This window comes from Carcharodon carcharias, chromosome 8 (assembly GCF_017639515.1).
Source record: "Carcharodon carcharias isolate sCarCar2 chromosome 8, sCarCar2.pri, whole genome shotgun sequence".
NCBI classification, from domain to species: domain Eukaryota; kingdom Metazoa; phylum Chordata; class Chondrichthyes; order Lamniformes; family Lamnidae; genus Carcharodon; species Carcharodon carcharias.
In genome coordinates this window covers 104,822,575-104,839,821 of record NC_054474.1, presented here as the reverse complement: position 1 = coordinate 104,839,821, position 17,247 = coordinate 104,822,575, and positions in this window count along the sequence as shown.

Sequence of the window (17,247 nt, the reverse complement as noted above, 5' to 3'; positions counted from 1 at the left end):
TATAGTTCCCCCCTCACATCCCCACCGTCACCCTCGGACACTGACAGTGTGTTATAGATCCTCCTGTCACTCTCGGACACAGACAGTGTGTTATATATTCCTCCTGGTCACTCTCGGTCACTGACAGTGTCTTTTATATTCCCCCGGTCTCTCTCGGACAGTGTCAGCATGTTATTGATTCCCCGTGGGCACTCACAGACTCTGACAGTATGTTATAGATCACCCCAGTCACTCTCGACCAGACCGTGTGTTATAGATCCCCCATGGTCACACACAGACAAGGACAGTGTGTTATAGATACCCTCTGTTATCTCTCGGACCAAGACGGTGTGTTATAGATTCCCCACAATCACTCTCAGACACTGACAATGTGTTATAAATTCCCCGGGTCCCTTTCGGAAACGGACAGAGTGTTAGAGATACCCCCGGTCATTCTTGGACACTGACAGTGTGGTGAAGATTCCCCCCGGTCACTTTCGGACAGGGTCAGTTTGGTATGGATTCCCCCTTATCAATTCTGGTCACAGACAGCGTGTTATAGATTCCCCACGGTCACTTTTGGACACTCACAGTGTGTTTCACATTCCCCGCGGTCACTCTCGGACACTGACAGTGTGCTATAGATTACCCTGGTCACTCTCAGACACTGACAGTGAGTTATAGATACCCCCTGCTCACTCTCGGACATTGGCAGTGTGTTATAGATTCCCCCTGGTCACACTAGGTCTGTGTCATCGTGTTATTGATTCCCCCAGTCACTCTTGGTCACTGACAGTGTGTTATAGATTCCCATGGTCACTCTCGGACACTAAAAGTGTGTTATAGATTACCCCCGCTCACTCCTGGACACTGACAGTGTGTTATAGATTCCCCTGGTCACACCCAGGCACTAACAGTGTGTTATAGGTTCCCCGCAGTCACTCTCAGACACTGACAATGTGTTATAGATTCCCCTGGTCACTCTCGGACACTGACAGTGTGTTATTGATTCCCCCCAGTCACCATCGGACACAGACAGTTTGGCATGGATCCACCCTGGTCACTCCTGAGCAGACACAGCATGTTATAGATGCCACCAGTCACTCTCGGATACTTCATGTTTGTTATAGATGCTACCCTGGTCACTTGTGGTACCAGAGTGTGTGTTATAGAACCCCCAGTCACTCTGGGACATCTATTCTGTTTTCTGGAAACCCCCGGTCACTCTCGAATATTGACAGGGTGTTATAGATTGCCTGATCAATCTCGGACACTGACAGTATGTTATAGATTCCCTGCGGTCACTCTCGGACACTGACAGTGTGTTATAGAATCCCCTGGTCCATCTTGGACACTGACAGTGTGTTATAGATTCCCCCGGTCACTCTCAGACACTAACAGTCTGTTATAGAATCCCCGCGGTCACTCTCGGACACTGACAGTGTATTGTAGATTACACTGGTCGCTCTCAGACACTGACAGTGTGTTATAGATTCACCCATTCACTCTCGGACACTGATAGCAAGTTATAGGTCACCCCGGTCTCCCTCGGACACTGACAGTGTGTTATTGATCCCCACGGTCACTCTCAGACATTGACAATGTGTTATGAATTCGCTCTGGTCACTCTCGGACATTAACAGTCTGTTATAGATTCACCCTAGTCACTCTTGGGCGTTGTCAGCGTGTTGTCGATTCCCCCAGTCACTCTCGGACACTGACTGTGTGTAATAGATTGCCCCCACTCACTCTTGGACACATGGACACTAACAGTGTGTTATAGATTCCTCTGGTCACTCTCGGACACTGACAGTGTGCTATAGATTCCCCCGCTCAATCTCGAACATTGGCAGTGTGTTATAGATTCACTCTGGTCACTCTTGGGCAGTGTCAGCGTGTTATTGATTCCCCCGGTCACTCTTGGACACTGACTGTGTGTTATAGATTGCCCCTGCTCACTCTTGGACACTGGGACACTAACAGTGTGTTATAGAAACCCCTGGTCATTCTCGGACACAGACAATGTGTTATAGATTCCCCCAGTCACTATTGGACATTGATTGTGTGTTATCGATTCCCCAGTCACTTTCAGGCACTGACGGTCTGTTATAGATTCCCTTGGTCACTCTCGGACACTGACAGTGTGTTATAGGTTCCCCCAGGCACACTAGGACACAGACAGTGCGTTATAGATACCCCCTGGTATCTCTCGGACCAAGACGGTGTGTTATAGATACCCCACAATCACTCTCAGACACTGACAATGTGTTATAAATTCCCCAGGTTCTTTTGGAAACTGACAGAGTGTTATAGATACCCCGGGTCATACTTGGACACTGACAGGGTGTTAAAGATTCCTCCTGGTTACTATCGGATACAGACAGTGTGGAATGGATCCCCCCCCCGATCAATTCTGGACACAGACGGCGTGTTATAGATTCCCCACGGTTACTCTTGGACACTGACAGTGTGTTATAGATTCCCTGTGGTCAATCTCGGACACTGAGAGTGTGTTATAGATTCCCGGCGGTCACTCTCGGACACTGACACTGTGTTATAGAATCCACTGGTCCAACCTGGACACTGACAGTGTGTTATTGATTCCCCCGGTCACTCTCGGACACTGACAGTGTGTTATAGATACCCCTCGGGCACTCTCGGACACTGACAGTGTGTTATAGAATCCCCTGGTCCAACTTGGACACTGACAGTGTGTTATAGATTCCCCGCAGTCACTATTGGACACAAACAGTTTGGTATGGATCCCCCCTGGTCACTCCTGGACACACACAGTATGTTATAGATCACCGCAGTCACTCTCGACCCAGACACTATGTTATAGATTCACCATGGTCACATGCAGACAAGGACAGTGCGTTATAGATACCCACTGGTATCTCTCGGACCAAGACGGTGTGTTATAGATTCCCCACAGTCACTCTCGGACACTGACAATGTGTTATAAATCCACCCGGGTCACTTTCGGAAACTGACAGAGTGTTATAGATACCCCTGGTCATTCTTGGACACTGACAGTGTGTTAAAGATTCCCCCCGCTTACTTTCTGACATTGACAGTGTGTTATAGGCTGCCCCTGGTCACTCTTGGAAATTGGCAGTGTGTTATAGAATCCCCCTGGTCACTCTTGGACAGTTTCTGCATGTTATAGATTCCCACGGTAAATCTCGGACACTGACAGTGTGTTATAGATTGTCACCGCTCACTCTCGGACACTGACAGTGTGTTATAGATTCACCCATTCACTCTCGGACACTGATAGCATGTTATAGGTCACCCCGGTCTCCCTCGGACACTGACAGTGTGTTATTGATCCCCACGGTCACTCTCAGACATTGACAATATGTTATGAATTCGCTCTGGTCACTCTCAGACATTAACGGTCTGTTATAGATTCACCCTGGTCACTCTTGGGCGTTGTCAGCGTGTTGTCGATTCCCCCAGTCACTCTCGGACACTGACTGTGTGTAATAGATTGCCCCCGCTCACTCTTGGACACATGGACACTAACAGTGTATTATAGATTCCTCTGGTCATTTTCGGACACGGACAGTGTGTTATAGATTCCCCCGGTCACTCTTGGACATTCATTGTGTGTTTTCAATTCCCCCAGTCACTCTTGGACATTGACAGTATGTTACTGATTGCCCCGGTCTCTCTTGGACATTGACAGTGTGTTATAGATTCGCCCGGTCACTTTCAGACACTGACATTGTGTTATAGATTCCCCCAGTCACTCTCGGACACTGACAATGTGTTATAGGTTCCCCCAGACACACTAGGACCCAGACAGTGTGTTAATGTTGCCCCCGGACACACTAGCACCCAGACAGTGCGTTATAGATGCCCCCGTTCACTCTCGGACATTGGCAGTGTGTTCTTGATTCCCCCGGTCACTCTCGGACTTTGACATTGTGCTATAGATTCCCCCGGTCGCTTCCAGACACTGACAATGCGTTATAGATTCCCCTGGACACACTAGGACCCAGACAGTGTGTGAATTTTGCCTCCAGCACACACTAGGTCCCAGACAGTGTGTTATTGATGCCCCCGTTCACTTTCAGACATCGGCAGTGTGCTATGGATTCCCCCGGACACACGAGCACCCGAACAGTGTGTTATAGTTCACCGCCACCCCACACCCCGCCTACCCCCAAACTCCCTCACCGCCCGCAACCCCCACCCCCCCCCCCCCCCCCCCCCCCACCACCACCATCACCCTCGGACACTGACAGTGCGTTATAGATTTCCCTGTCACTCTCGGACACTGACAATGTGTTATAAATCCCCCGGGTCCCTATCCGAAACTGACATAGTGTTATAGATAACCCCGGTCATACCTGGACACTGACACTGTGCTGAAGATTCCCTCCGGTTACTTTCGGACACAGACAGTGTGGTATGCATCCCCCCCGATCAATTCTGGACACAGACAGCATGTTATAGATTCCCCGCGGTCACTCTCGGACACTGAGAGTGTGTTATAGATTCCCCCAGTCACTTTCAGACACTGACAGTGCTTTATAGATTCCCCCAGTCACTATCGGACACAGACAGTGGGGTAAGGATCCCCCCTGATCAATTCTGGACATAGACAGCATGATATAGATTCCCCACAGTCACTCTGGGAAACTGACAGTGTGTTATAGCTTCCCCGCGGTCACTCTCAGACACTTACAGTTTGTTATAGATTCACCGCGGTCACTCTTGGACACTGACAGTGTGTTATAGATACCCCTCGGGCACTCTCGGACACTGACAGTGTGTTATAGAATCCCCTGGTCCAACATGGACACTGACAGTGTGTTATAGATTCCCCCGGTCACTCTCGGACACTGAAGGTTTGTTATAGAATCCCCTGGTCCAACTTGGACACTGACAGTGTGTTATAGATTCCCCCGGTCACTCTTGGACACTGAAGGTTTGTTATAGAATCCCCTGGTCCAACCTGGACACTGACAGTGTGTTATGGATTCCCCGCAGTCACTATTGGTCACAAGAAGTTTGGTATGGATCCCCCCTGGTCACTCCTGGACACACACAGCATGTTATGGATCTCCCCCGGTCACTCTCGGACAATAATGTTTGTAATAGAACCCCCCTGGTCACTCTCGGACACTGACAATGTGTTATAGATTCCCCCGCTCCCTCTCGGTCACTGACAGCGTCTTATAGATTCCCCTGGTCACCCTTGGAGAATAACAGTGTGTTATAGATTCTCCTGTTCACACCTGGACAGTGTAAGTGTGTTATAGAATCCCCCGGCCTCACTTGGACACTGACAGTGTGTTATAGATTGACCCCGCTCACTCTCGGACACTGACAGTGTGTTATAGATTGCCCCCGCTCACTCTTGGACGCTGACAGTGTGTTATAGATTGACCCCGCTCACTCTTGGACGCTGACAGTGTGTTATAGATTTCCCCTGGTCACTCTCGGACACTGACAGTGTGCTATAGATTCCCCCGCTCAATCTCGAACATTGGCAGCGTGTTATAGATTCACTCTGGTCACTCTTGGGCAGTGTCAGCGTGTTATTGATTCCCCAGGTCACTCTTGGACACTGACTGTGTTATAGATTGCCCCTGCTCACTCTTGGACAGTGGGACACTAACAGTGTGTTATAGAAACCCCTGGTCATTCTCGGACACAGACAATGTGTTATAGATTCCCCCGGTCACTATTGGACATTGATTGTGTGTTATCGATTCCCCAGTCACTTTCAGACACTGACGGCCTGTTATAGATTCCCTCGGTCACTCTCAGACACTGACAGTGTGTTATAGGTTCCCCCAGGCACACTAGGACCCAGACAGTGTGTTATAGATGCCCCCGTTCACTCTCGGACATTGGCAGTGTGTTTTTGAATCCCACGGTCACTCTCGTACTTTGACACTGTGTTACAGATTCCCCCGAACATTCTCAGAAACTGACAGTGTGTTATAGATTCCCCCGGACACACGAGCACCCAAACAGTGTGTTATAGTTCCCCCCTCACATCCCCACCGTCACCCTCGGACACTGACAGTGTGTTATAGATCCTCCTGTCACTCTCGGACACAGACAGTGTGTTATATATTCCTCCTGGTCACTCTCGGACACTGACAGTGTGTTTTATATTCCCCGGTCTCTCTCGGACAGTGTCAGCATGTTATTGATTCCCCGTGGGCACTCACAGAAACTGACAGTATGTTATAGATCACCCCAGTCACTCTCGACCAGACAATGTGTTATAGATTCCCCATGGTCACACACAGACAAAGACAGTGTGTTATAGATACCCCCTGGTATCTTTCGGACCAAGACGGTGTGTTATAGATTCCCCACAATCACTCTCAGAGACTGACAATGTGTTAAAAATTACCCGGGTCCCTTTTGGACACTGACAGTGTGTTAAAGATTCCTCCTGGTTACTATCGGATACAGACAGTGTGGAATGGATCCCACCCTGATCAATTCTGGACACAGACAGCATGTTATAGATGCCCCATGGTTACTCTTGGACACTGACAGTGTGTTATAGATTCCCTGTGGTCACACTCGGACACTGGGAGTGTGTTATAGATTCCCGGCGGTCACTCTCGGTCACTGACACTGTGTTATAGAATCCACTGGTCCAACCTGGACACTGACAGTGTGTTATTGATTCCCCCAGTCACACTCGGACACTGACAGTGAGTTATAGATACCCCTCGGGCACTCTCAGACACTGACAGTGTGTTATAGAATCCCCTGGTCCAACTTGGACACTGGCAGTGTGTTATAGATTCCCCTGGTCATTCTCGGACACTGAAGGTTTGTTATAGAATCCCCTGTTCCACCTTGGACACTGACAGTGTGTTATAGGTTCCCTGCAGTCACTATCGGACACAAACAATTTGGTATGGATCCCCCCTGGTCACTCCTGGACACACACAGCATGTTATGGATCTCCCCTGGTCACTCTCGGAGAATAATGTTTGTAATAGAACCCCCCTGGTCACTCTCGGACACTGACCGTGTGTTATAGATTCCCCCGCTCCCTCGGTCACTGACAGCGTCTTATAGATTCCCTGGTCACCCTTGGAGACTAACAGTGTGTTATAGATTCCCCTGGTCACACTTGGACAGTGTAAGTATGTTATAGAATCCCCTGTCCTCTCTTGGACACTGACAGTGTGTTATAGATTGACCCCGCTCACTCTCGGACACTGACAGTGTGTTATAGATTGACCCCGCTCACTCTTGGACGCTGACAGTGTGTTATAGATTCCCCTGGTCACTCCCGGACACTGACAGTGTGCTATAGATTCCCCTGCTCAATCTCGAACATTGGCAGTGTGTTATAGATTCACTCTGGTTACTCTTGGGCAGTGTCAGCGTGTTATTGATTCCCCTGGTCACTCTTGGACACTGACTGTGTCTTATAGATTGCCCCTGCTCACTCTTGGACACTGACTGTGTGTTATAGATTGCCCCTGCTCACTCTCGGACACTGACAGTCTGTTATATATTCCCCCAGTCACTCTCGGACACTGACAGTGTTTTATAGATTCCCCCCGGTCACTATCGGACACAGGCAGTGTGGTATGTATCCCCCCTGATCAATTATGGACACAGACCGCATGATATAGATTCCCCACGGTCACTCTCGGACACTGACAGTGTGTTATTGATCCCCATGGTCACTCTCAGAAACTGACAATGTGTTATGAATTCACCCTGGTCAGCCTCGGACACTGACAGTGTGTTACAGAATCCTACCCCCGCTGACTCCTGGACACTGACAGTGTTTTATTGATCCCCAAGTTCATTCTCGGACACTGACAGTGCTTTATAGATTCCCGCGGACACACGAGCACACAGTGTGTTATAGATCACCCCCGCACCCCCACGATCACCCTCGGACACTCACAGTGTGTTTTAGGTCCCCCTGTCACTCTCGAACACAGACAGTGTGTTATATATTCGGAAACTGACAGTGTTATAGATACCCCTGGTCATTCTTGGACACTGACAGTGTGTTAAAGATTCCACCCGGTTACTATCGGAAACAGACAGTGTGGTACTGATACCCCTTTGTCAATTCTGGACACAGACAGCGTGTTATAGATTCCCCACAGTTACTCTCGGTCACTGAGAGTGTGTTATAGATACCCCCAGTCACTCTCGGACACTGACAGTGTTTTATAGATTCCCCCCGGTCACTATCGGACACAGGCAGTGTGGTATGTATCCCCCCTGATCAATTCTGGACACAGACCGCATGATATAGATTGCCCACGGTCACTCTCGGACACTGACAGTGTGTTATAGATTCCCCGTGGTCACTCTCGGACACTGACAGTGCGTTATAGATTGCCACCGCTCACTCTCGGACACTGACAGTCTGTTATAGATTCACCCGTTCACTCTGCGACGTTGACAGTGTGTTATAGATTCACCCTGGTCACTCTCGGGCAGTGTCAGCGTGTTATTGATTCCCCCGGTCACTCTCAGACACTGACTGTGAGTTATAGATTGCCCCCGCTCACTCTTGGCGCTTGGATACTAACAGTGTGTTATAGATACCCTGGGTCATTCTCGGATACAGACAGTGTGTTATAGATTCCCCCGGTCACTCCTGGACATTGATTGTGTGTTATCGATTCCCCCAGTCACTTTCAGACACTGACAGTGTGTTATAGATTTCCCTGGTCACTCTCGGACACTGACAGTGTGTTATAGGTTCCCCCAGACACTCTAGGACCCAGACAGTGTGTTAATGTTGCTCCCAGTGTGTTATAGATTCCCCCGGACACACGAGCACCCAGACAGTGTGTTATATATTCCTCCTGGTCACTCTCGGACACTGACAGTGTGTTTTATATTCCCCCGGTCTCTCTCGGACAGTGTCAGCATGTTATTAATTCCCCGTGGGCACTCACAGAAACTGACAGTATGTTATAGATCACCCCAGTCACTCTCGACCAGACAGTGTGTTATAGATTCCCCATGGTCACACACAGACAAGGACAGGGTGTTATAGATACCCCCTGGTATCCCTCGGACCAAGACGGTGTGTTATAGATTCCCCACAATCACTCTCAGACACTGACAATGTTTTATAAATTCCCCGGGTCCCTTTTGGAAACTGATAGAGTGTTATAGATACCCCGGGTCATACTTGGACACTGACAGGGTGTTAAAGATTCCTCCCGGTTACTATCGGATACAGACAGTGTGGAATGGATCCCCCCCCTGATCAATTCTGGACACAGACGGCATGTTATAGATTCCCCACGGTCACTCTTGGACACTGACAGTGTGTTATAGATTCCCCGTGGTCACTGTTGGACACTGGGAGTGTGTTATAGATTCCCGGCGTTCACTCTCGGACACTGACAGTGTGTTATAGAATCCCCTGGTCCAACCTGGACACTGAAAGTGTGTTACTGATTCCCCCGGTCACTCTCGGATACTGACAGTGTGTTATAGATTCCCCGTGGTCACTCTCGGACACTGACAGTGCGTTATAGATTGCCACCGCTCACTCTCGGACACTGACAGTCTGTTATAGATTCACCCGTTCACTCTCGGACACTGACAGTGTGTTATAGATTCCCCGCGGTCATTCTCGGACACTGACAGTGTGTTATACAATCCCCTGCTCCTACTTGGACACTGACAGTGTGTTATAGATTCACCTGCTCACTCTCGGACACGGACATTGTGTTATAGATTCCGCGCAGTCACTCTCCGACACTGACAGTCTGTTATAGAATCCCCTGGTCACTCTTGGACACTGACAGTGTGTTATAGATTACCCTGGTCACTCTCAGATACTGACAGGGTGTTATATATTCCCCACGCTCACTCTCGGATATTGGCAGTGTGTTATAGATCCCCCTTGGTCACTCTTGGACAGTTTGAGCATGTTATAGGTGCCCCCGCTCACTCTCAGACACTTACAGTGTGTTATAGATTGCCGCTGCTCACTCTCGGACACTGACAGTGTTTTATAATTTGCCCCTGCTCACTCTTGGACACTGACAGTGTGTTATAGATTCCCCTGCTCACTCTCGGACACTGTCACTGTGTTATAGATTCCCCTGATCACACTTGGACACTAACACGGTGTTATAGATTCCCCTGGTCATTCTCGGACACAGACAGTGTGTTATAGATTCCCCCGGTCTCTCTCGGACATTGGAAGTGTGTTTTCGATTCCCCCGGTCACTCTTGGACAGTTTGAGCATGTTATACTTGCCCCCGCTCACTCTCAGACACTTACAGTGTGTTATAGATTGCCGCTGCTCACTCTCGGACACTGACAGTGTTTTATAGTTTGTCCCCGCTCACTCTTGGAAACTGACAGTGTGTTATAGATTCTCCTGCTCACTCTCGGACACTGTCACTCTGTTATAGATTCCCCTGGTCACTCTCGGATGCTGACAGTGTGCTATAGATTCCCCCCGCTCACTCTCAAACATTGACAGTGTGTTATAAATTCACCCTGGTCCCTCTTGGGCAGTTTCCGCATGTTATTGATTCCCCTGGTCACTCTCGGACACTGACTGTGTGTTATAGATTGCCAATGCTCACTCTCGGTCACTGAAAGTGTGTTATAGATTCCCCTGATCACACTTGGACACTAACACGGTGTTATAGATTCCCCTGGTCATTCTCGGACACAGACAGTGTGTTATAGATTCCCCCGGTCTCTCTCGGACATTGGCAGTGTGTTTTCGATTCCCCCTGGTCACTCTTGGACTTTGACATTGTGTTATATATTCCCCCGGTCAGACTCAGACACTGACAGTGTTTTATAGATTCCCCCAGACACACAAGCACCCAAACAATGTTTTATAGTTCCCCACGAAACCTCCCCCCCCCCCACCCCCCGAACCCCCACCGTCACCCTCAGATACTGCAGATACTGACAGTGTGTTATAGATCCTCCTGTCACTCTCAGACACAGATAGCGTGTTATATATTCCTCCTGGTCACTCTCGGACACTGACAGTGTATTGTATATTCCCCCGTTCACTCTCGGACAGTGACAGCATGTTATTGATTCCCCGTGGTCACTCACAGAAACTGACAGTATGTTATAGATCACCCCAGTCACTCTCGACCAGACAGTGTGTTTTAGATTCCCCATGGTCACACCCAGACAACGACAGTGTGTTATAGATACCCCCTGCTATCTCTCGGACCAAGACGGTGTGTTATAGATTCCTCACAATCACTCTCAGACACTTACAATGTGTTATAAATTCCCCGGGTCCCATTTGGAAACTGACAGAATGTTAAAGTTTCCTCCCGGTTACTATCGGATACAGACAGTGTGGAATGGTTCCCCCACTGATCAATTCTGGACACAGACGGTGTGTTATAGATTCCCCATGGTCACTCTTGGACACTGACAGTGTGTTATAGATTCCCCGTGGTCACTGTTGGACACTGAGAGTGTGTTATAGATTCCCGGCGGTCACTCTCGGACACTGACAGTGTGTTATAGAATCCCCTGGTCCAACCTGGACACTGACAGTGTGTTATTGATTCCCCCGGTCACTCTCGGACACTGACAGTGTGTTATAGATTCCCCGGGGTCACTCTCGGACACTGACAGTGTGTTATAGATTGCCACCGCTCACTCTCGGATAGTGAAAGTGTGTTATAGATTCACCCGTTCACTCTCGGACACTGATAGCATGTTATAGATCACCCCTGTCTCTCTCGGACACTGACAGTGTGTTATTGATCCCCATGGTCACTCTCAGATACTGACAATGTGTTATGATTTCGCCCTGGTCAGCCTCGGACACTGACAGTGTGTTACAGAATCCTTCCCCCGCTGAATCCTGGACACTGACAGTGTGTTATTGATCCCCAAGGCCATTCTTGGACACTGACAGTGTTTTATAGATTCCCCCGGACACACGAGCACACAGACAGTGTGTTATATTTGCCCCCCGCACCCCCACCGTCACCCTCGGACACTGACATTGTGTTATAGGTCCCCCTTTCACTCTCGAACACAGAGTGTGTTATATATTCCTCCTGGTCACTCTCGGACACTGACAGTGTGTTGAATATTCCCCAGTCACTCTCGGACAGTGTCAGCATGTTATTGATTCCCCGTGGTCACTCACAGACACTGACTGTATGTTATAGTTCACCCCGGTCACTCTTGACCCAGACACTGTGTTATAGATTCCCCATGGTCACACGCAGACAAGGACAGTGTGTTATAGATACCCCCTGGTATCTCCCGGACCAAGACGGTGTGTTATAGATTCCCCACAGTCACTCTCGGACACTGACAATGTGTTATAAATCCCCCCGGGTCACTTTCGGAAACTGACAGAGTGCTATATATACCCCTGGTCATTCTTGGACACTGACAGTGTGTTAAAGATTCCCCCCGGTTACTATCGAACACAGACAGTTTGGTATTGATACCCCTTTGTCAATTCTGGACACAGGCAGCTTGTTATAGATTCCCCATGGTCACTCTCAGACACTGAGAGTGTGTTATGGATTCCCTGTGGTCACTCTCTGACACTGACAGTGTGTTATAGATTTCCCCAGTCACTCTCGGACACTGACAGTGTGTTAAAGATTCCCCCCGGTTACTATCGAACACAGTGTGGTATTGATACCCCTTTGTCAATTCTGGACACTGGCAGCTTGTTATAGATTCCCCACCGTCACTCTCCGACACTGAGAGTATGTTATGGATTCCCTGTGGTCACTCTCTGACACTGACAGTGTGTTATAGATTTCCCCAGTCGCTCTCGGACACTGACAGTGTTTTAAAGATTCCCCCCGGTCACTATCGGACACAGGCAGTGTGGTATGGATCCCCCCTGATCAATTCTGGACACAGACAGCATGATATAGATTCCCCACGGTCACTCTCGGACACTGACATTGTGTTTTAGATTCCCCACGGTCACTCTCGGACACTGACATTGTGTTTTAGATTCCCCACGGTCACTCTCGGACCCTTAATGTTTGTTATAGATACCCCCGGTCACTTGTGGAACCAGAGTGTGTGTTATAGATCCCCCCGTCACTCTTGGACACTTACTGTGTTTTCTAGAAACCGCGTTCACTCTCGGATATTGACAGTGTGTTATAGATTGCCTGATCTCTCTCGGACACTGACAGTCTGTTATAGATTCCCCCCGGTCACTGTCGGACACTGACAGTGTGGTATAGATTCCCCACGGTCATTCTCGGACACTGACAGTGTGGTCGAGAATCCCCTGGTCCAATATGGACACTGACAGTGTGTTATATATTCACCTGCTCACTCTCGGACACTGACATTGTGTTATAGATTCCGCACGGTCACTCTCCGACACTGACAGTGTGTTACAGAATCCCATGGTCACTCTTGGACACTGACATTGTGTTATAGATTACCCTGGTCACTCTCAGACACTGACAGTGTGTTATATATTCCCCCTGCTCACTCTCAGACACTTACAGTGTGTTATAGATTGCCGCTGCTCACTCTCGGACACTGACTGTTTTATAGTTTGCCCCCACTCACTCTTGGACACTGACAGTGTGTTTTAGATTCCCCTGCTCACTCTCGGACACTGTCACTCTGTTATAGATTCCCCTGGTCACTCTCGGATGCTGACAGTGTGCTATAGATTCCCCCCGCTCACTCTCAAACATTGACAGTGTGTTATAGATTCACCCTGGTCACTCTTGGGCAGTTTCAGCGTGTTATTGATTCCCCCGGTCACTCTCGGACACTGTGTGTTATAGATTGCCAATGCTCACTCTCGGTCACTAAAGTGTGTTATAGATTCCCCTGATCATACTTGGACACTAACACTGTGTTATAGATTCCCCCATTCACTCTCGGACACTGATAGCATGTTATATATCCCCCCGTTCACTCTCGGACACTGATAGCAAGTTATAGATCCCGCAGGTCACTCTCGGAAACTGACAGTGTGTAATGCATTCGCCCTGGTCACTCTCGGACACAGACAGTGTTTTATAGATTCCCCTGGTCACTCTCGGACACTGGCAGTGTGTTATAGATTCCCTCCGGTCACTCTCGGACACTGACAGTGTGTTATAGATTCCCCTGGTCACTCTCAGACACTGCCAGTGTGTTATAGATCCTCCCGGTAACTCTCCGACATGGAAAGTGTGCTATTGATACCCCCGGTCACTCTCGGACACTGACAGCATGTTATAGATCCCCCCAGATACTCTTGGACACTGACAGTGTGCTATTGATCCCCACCGTCACTCTTGTACACTGACAGTGTGTTTCAGATTCCCCACGGTCACTCTTGGACTCTGAAAGTGTGTTATACATTTGCCCAGATCACTCTCGGACATTGATAGCGTGTTATAGATCCCCCCGGTCACTCTCCAACACTGACAGTGTGCTATTGATCCCTACTGTCACTATCGGACACTGACAGTTTTTTAAACAGTTGCCCCCACAGTCTCTGCGCTGATAGTTTGTTATAGATTAACCCTGGTCACTATTGGACACAGGTAGTGTGTTATAGATCCCCCCGGGTCACTGTCGGACTTTGACCATGTGTCACAATTCCGCCTGTCACGCTCGGAGCTAAACGTGTGTTATAGATTTCCACGGTCACTCTCGGACACTGACAGTATGTTATAAATTCACCCCCCCCCCCCCCCCCCCCCTCGGTTGCTCTCGGACACTGAGAGTGTATTATAGATTCCCCCGGTCACTCTCGGACACTGACGGTGTGTTATAGATTCCCCCCGGTCACTCTTGGAAACTGTCAGCATGTTATAGTTTCCCCCGGTCACTCTCGGACACTGTCGGCGTGTTATAGATTCCCCCAGTAACTCTCGGACAATTACAGTGTGTTCTAGATTCCCCCCGTCACTCTCGGACACTGACATTGTGTTACAGATTCCCCACGGTCACTCTTGGACACTGATAGTGTGTTCTAGATTCCCCCGGTCACTCTTGGACACTCTCAGAGTGTTATAGTTTCCACCCTGATTATAATTGCTAACAATTCCTCTCCCAATATGTGATAATTACCTGCTGTACCTGCATTATAACCTTTTGTTATTCATGCACTCGGACACCCAGATCCCTCTGAATCTTAGAGCTCTGCAATCTCTCACCATTTCGATAATAAGCTTCTTTTTTATTCTTCCCGCCAAAATGAACATTTTCCCAAGTTATGCTCCATTTGCCAGATCTTTGACCAATCACTTAACCTATCTATATCTTTTTGTATCCTCCTTATGTTATCTTCACGGCTTACTTTCCTATCTGTATATAAACTCAGGTTATTGTGTGTCAATCACTATCATTCAGTTCAGACCCTCAAGCTGGGGGATTTGGAGAGCCTGAGATTGACAATGAGACAGTTTTGGGACATCAGTGGGAATACTGGCCGCCATTGGGAAATGCAACCAGTCCCAGACCAACCAGCACTGGAGGCTGGAGAGAAGGTGAGTGACCGCCAGCCATCAGCTCAAATTTATAATCTCTAACTCCCAGTCCTGCAATTCCTTCTGTGTGGGTTGGAGGGTTAGTAGTGGTGGCATGGTGGATGTCATAAAAGTCTGGCCTGTTTGCATGTAGGTACACCCACATTGCTGTCAGGAAGGGAGTTGCAGGATTTTGACCCAGCGACAGTTCATTTTCTGGTCAATGGAATTCCTGCAGTGCATCTTGTAGGTGGTACACACTGCTGCTACTGTGCGTCGATGGGGGTGGAGGGAGTGAATGTGGATGTGATGTCAGTCAAACGAGTTGCTTTGTCCTGGATGGTGTGAAGCTTCTTGAGTGTTGTGGGAGCTGCATTCACCCAGGCAAGTGGAGAGTATTCCATCACGCTCCTGACTTGTGCCTTGTAGATGGTAGATAGGCTTTGGGCGGTCAGGAGATGAGTTACTTGTCGCACGATTCCTAGCCTCTGACCTACTCTTGTAGCCACAGTATTTATATGGCTAGTCCAGTTCAGGTTCTGGTCAATGGTAACCCCAGCATGTTGATTGTGGGGGATCAGCAATGGTAATGCCTTTGAATGTCAAGGGGTGATGTTTTGATTCTCTCTTGTTGGAGATGGTCATTGCCTGATACTTGTGTGGCACCAATGTTAATTGTCATTTGTTAGCCCAAGCCTGGAGCTTGTCCAGGTCTTGCTGCATTTGGACATGGACTGCTTCAGTATGTGAGGAGTTGCGAATGGTGCTGAACATTGTGTAATCATCAGCGAACATCCCCACTTCTGACCTTATGATGGAAAGACAGTGAAGCAGCTGAAGATGGTTGGGCCGAGGGCACTACCCTGAGGAACTCCTGCAGTGATGTCCTGGAGCTGAGACCTCCAACCACCTCAATGTGTTGCTGGAATTTCCAGTTTTCCTGGTTGCTGACAGATCTCTGGCATGATTCCTGTCGCACTGTCATTTTCAGAGTGTCCAAATCTCTCTGCTGAGGATCTGAACTGAGCGACAGTGGTTGACATGCAATAACCTGAGTTTATAACAGTCAGGGTGATCTTGACTTTGTGCAACTCTCCCTTCACTGTCACACAGCGTCAGGATGTTCCAACTAAGTGCCTGATCAAATTTTCAATTGAACAATTCTAGGGCAGATTTTTCTGCATGTTGGGTGTGCAGTGTGGGAGTGGGCGCAGGTGGGTGCAGATGCAATCAGCACCCATGATTGGGTCTGTGCTGCCATTTTACTCGGGCAGGCCAATTAAGGCCCGTCCAGTATGAATCGCAGCTCCCGAGGACAGCGGGAGTAGGTGGGCGGTGACGGGACTGCAATGGCCACTGGGTCCAATGGTGACCCCGCAGCCTGTTTAAAAAAGCTCCTGCAGCCTTTCAAAGGCTGTGAATCATGGCCAGTGGAAGGGCTCCCTAGAGCGCTGCTGGTGAGCAGGCCAGACAGGAGGGTAGGGCAAGGGGGGCCACTGTGTCCCTCATTTTTCTGATGATTGCCTTGCTGCCCTCCTCGAGGAGGTGGCAGCATGGCGGGAGGTCCTTGTACCCCAGGACAGGAGGAGGAGGCCCCCCCCAACATTACCAAACGTGCCTGGGATGGGGTGGTGGAGCTGATGAGCTCCCGCGATGTGGTGCAGTACTCCTGGATCCAGTGTCACAAGCACTTCAACAACCTGTTGCACTCAGGAAGAGTGAGTAACGTGTTGGCATTGGTCACTTAACCCAGCAGGTGGGCTTTCACCCCTGGCACCCCATCCCATGGTACCCCCTCAAGTCTGAGTGTAGTGACTGCATTGA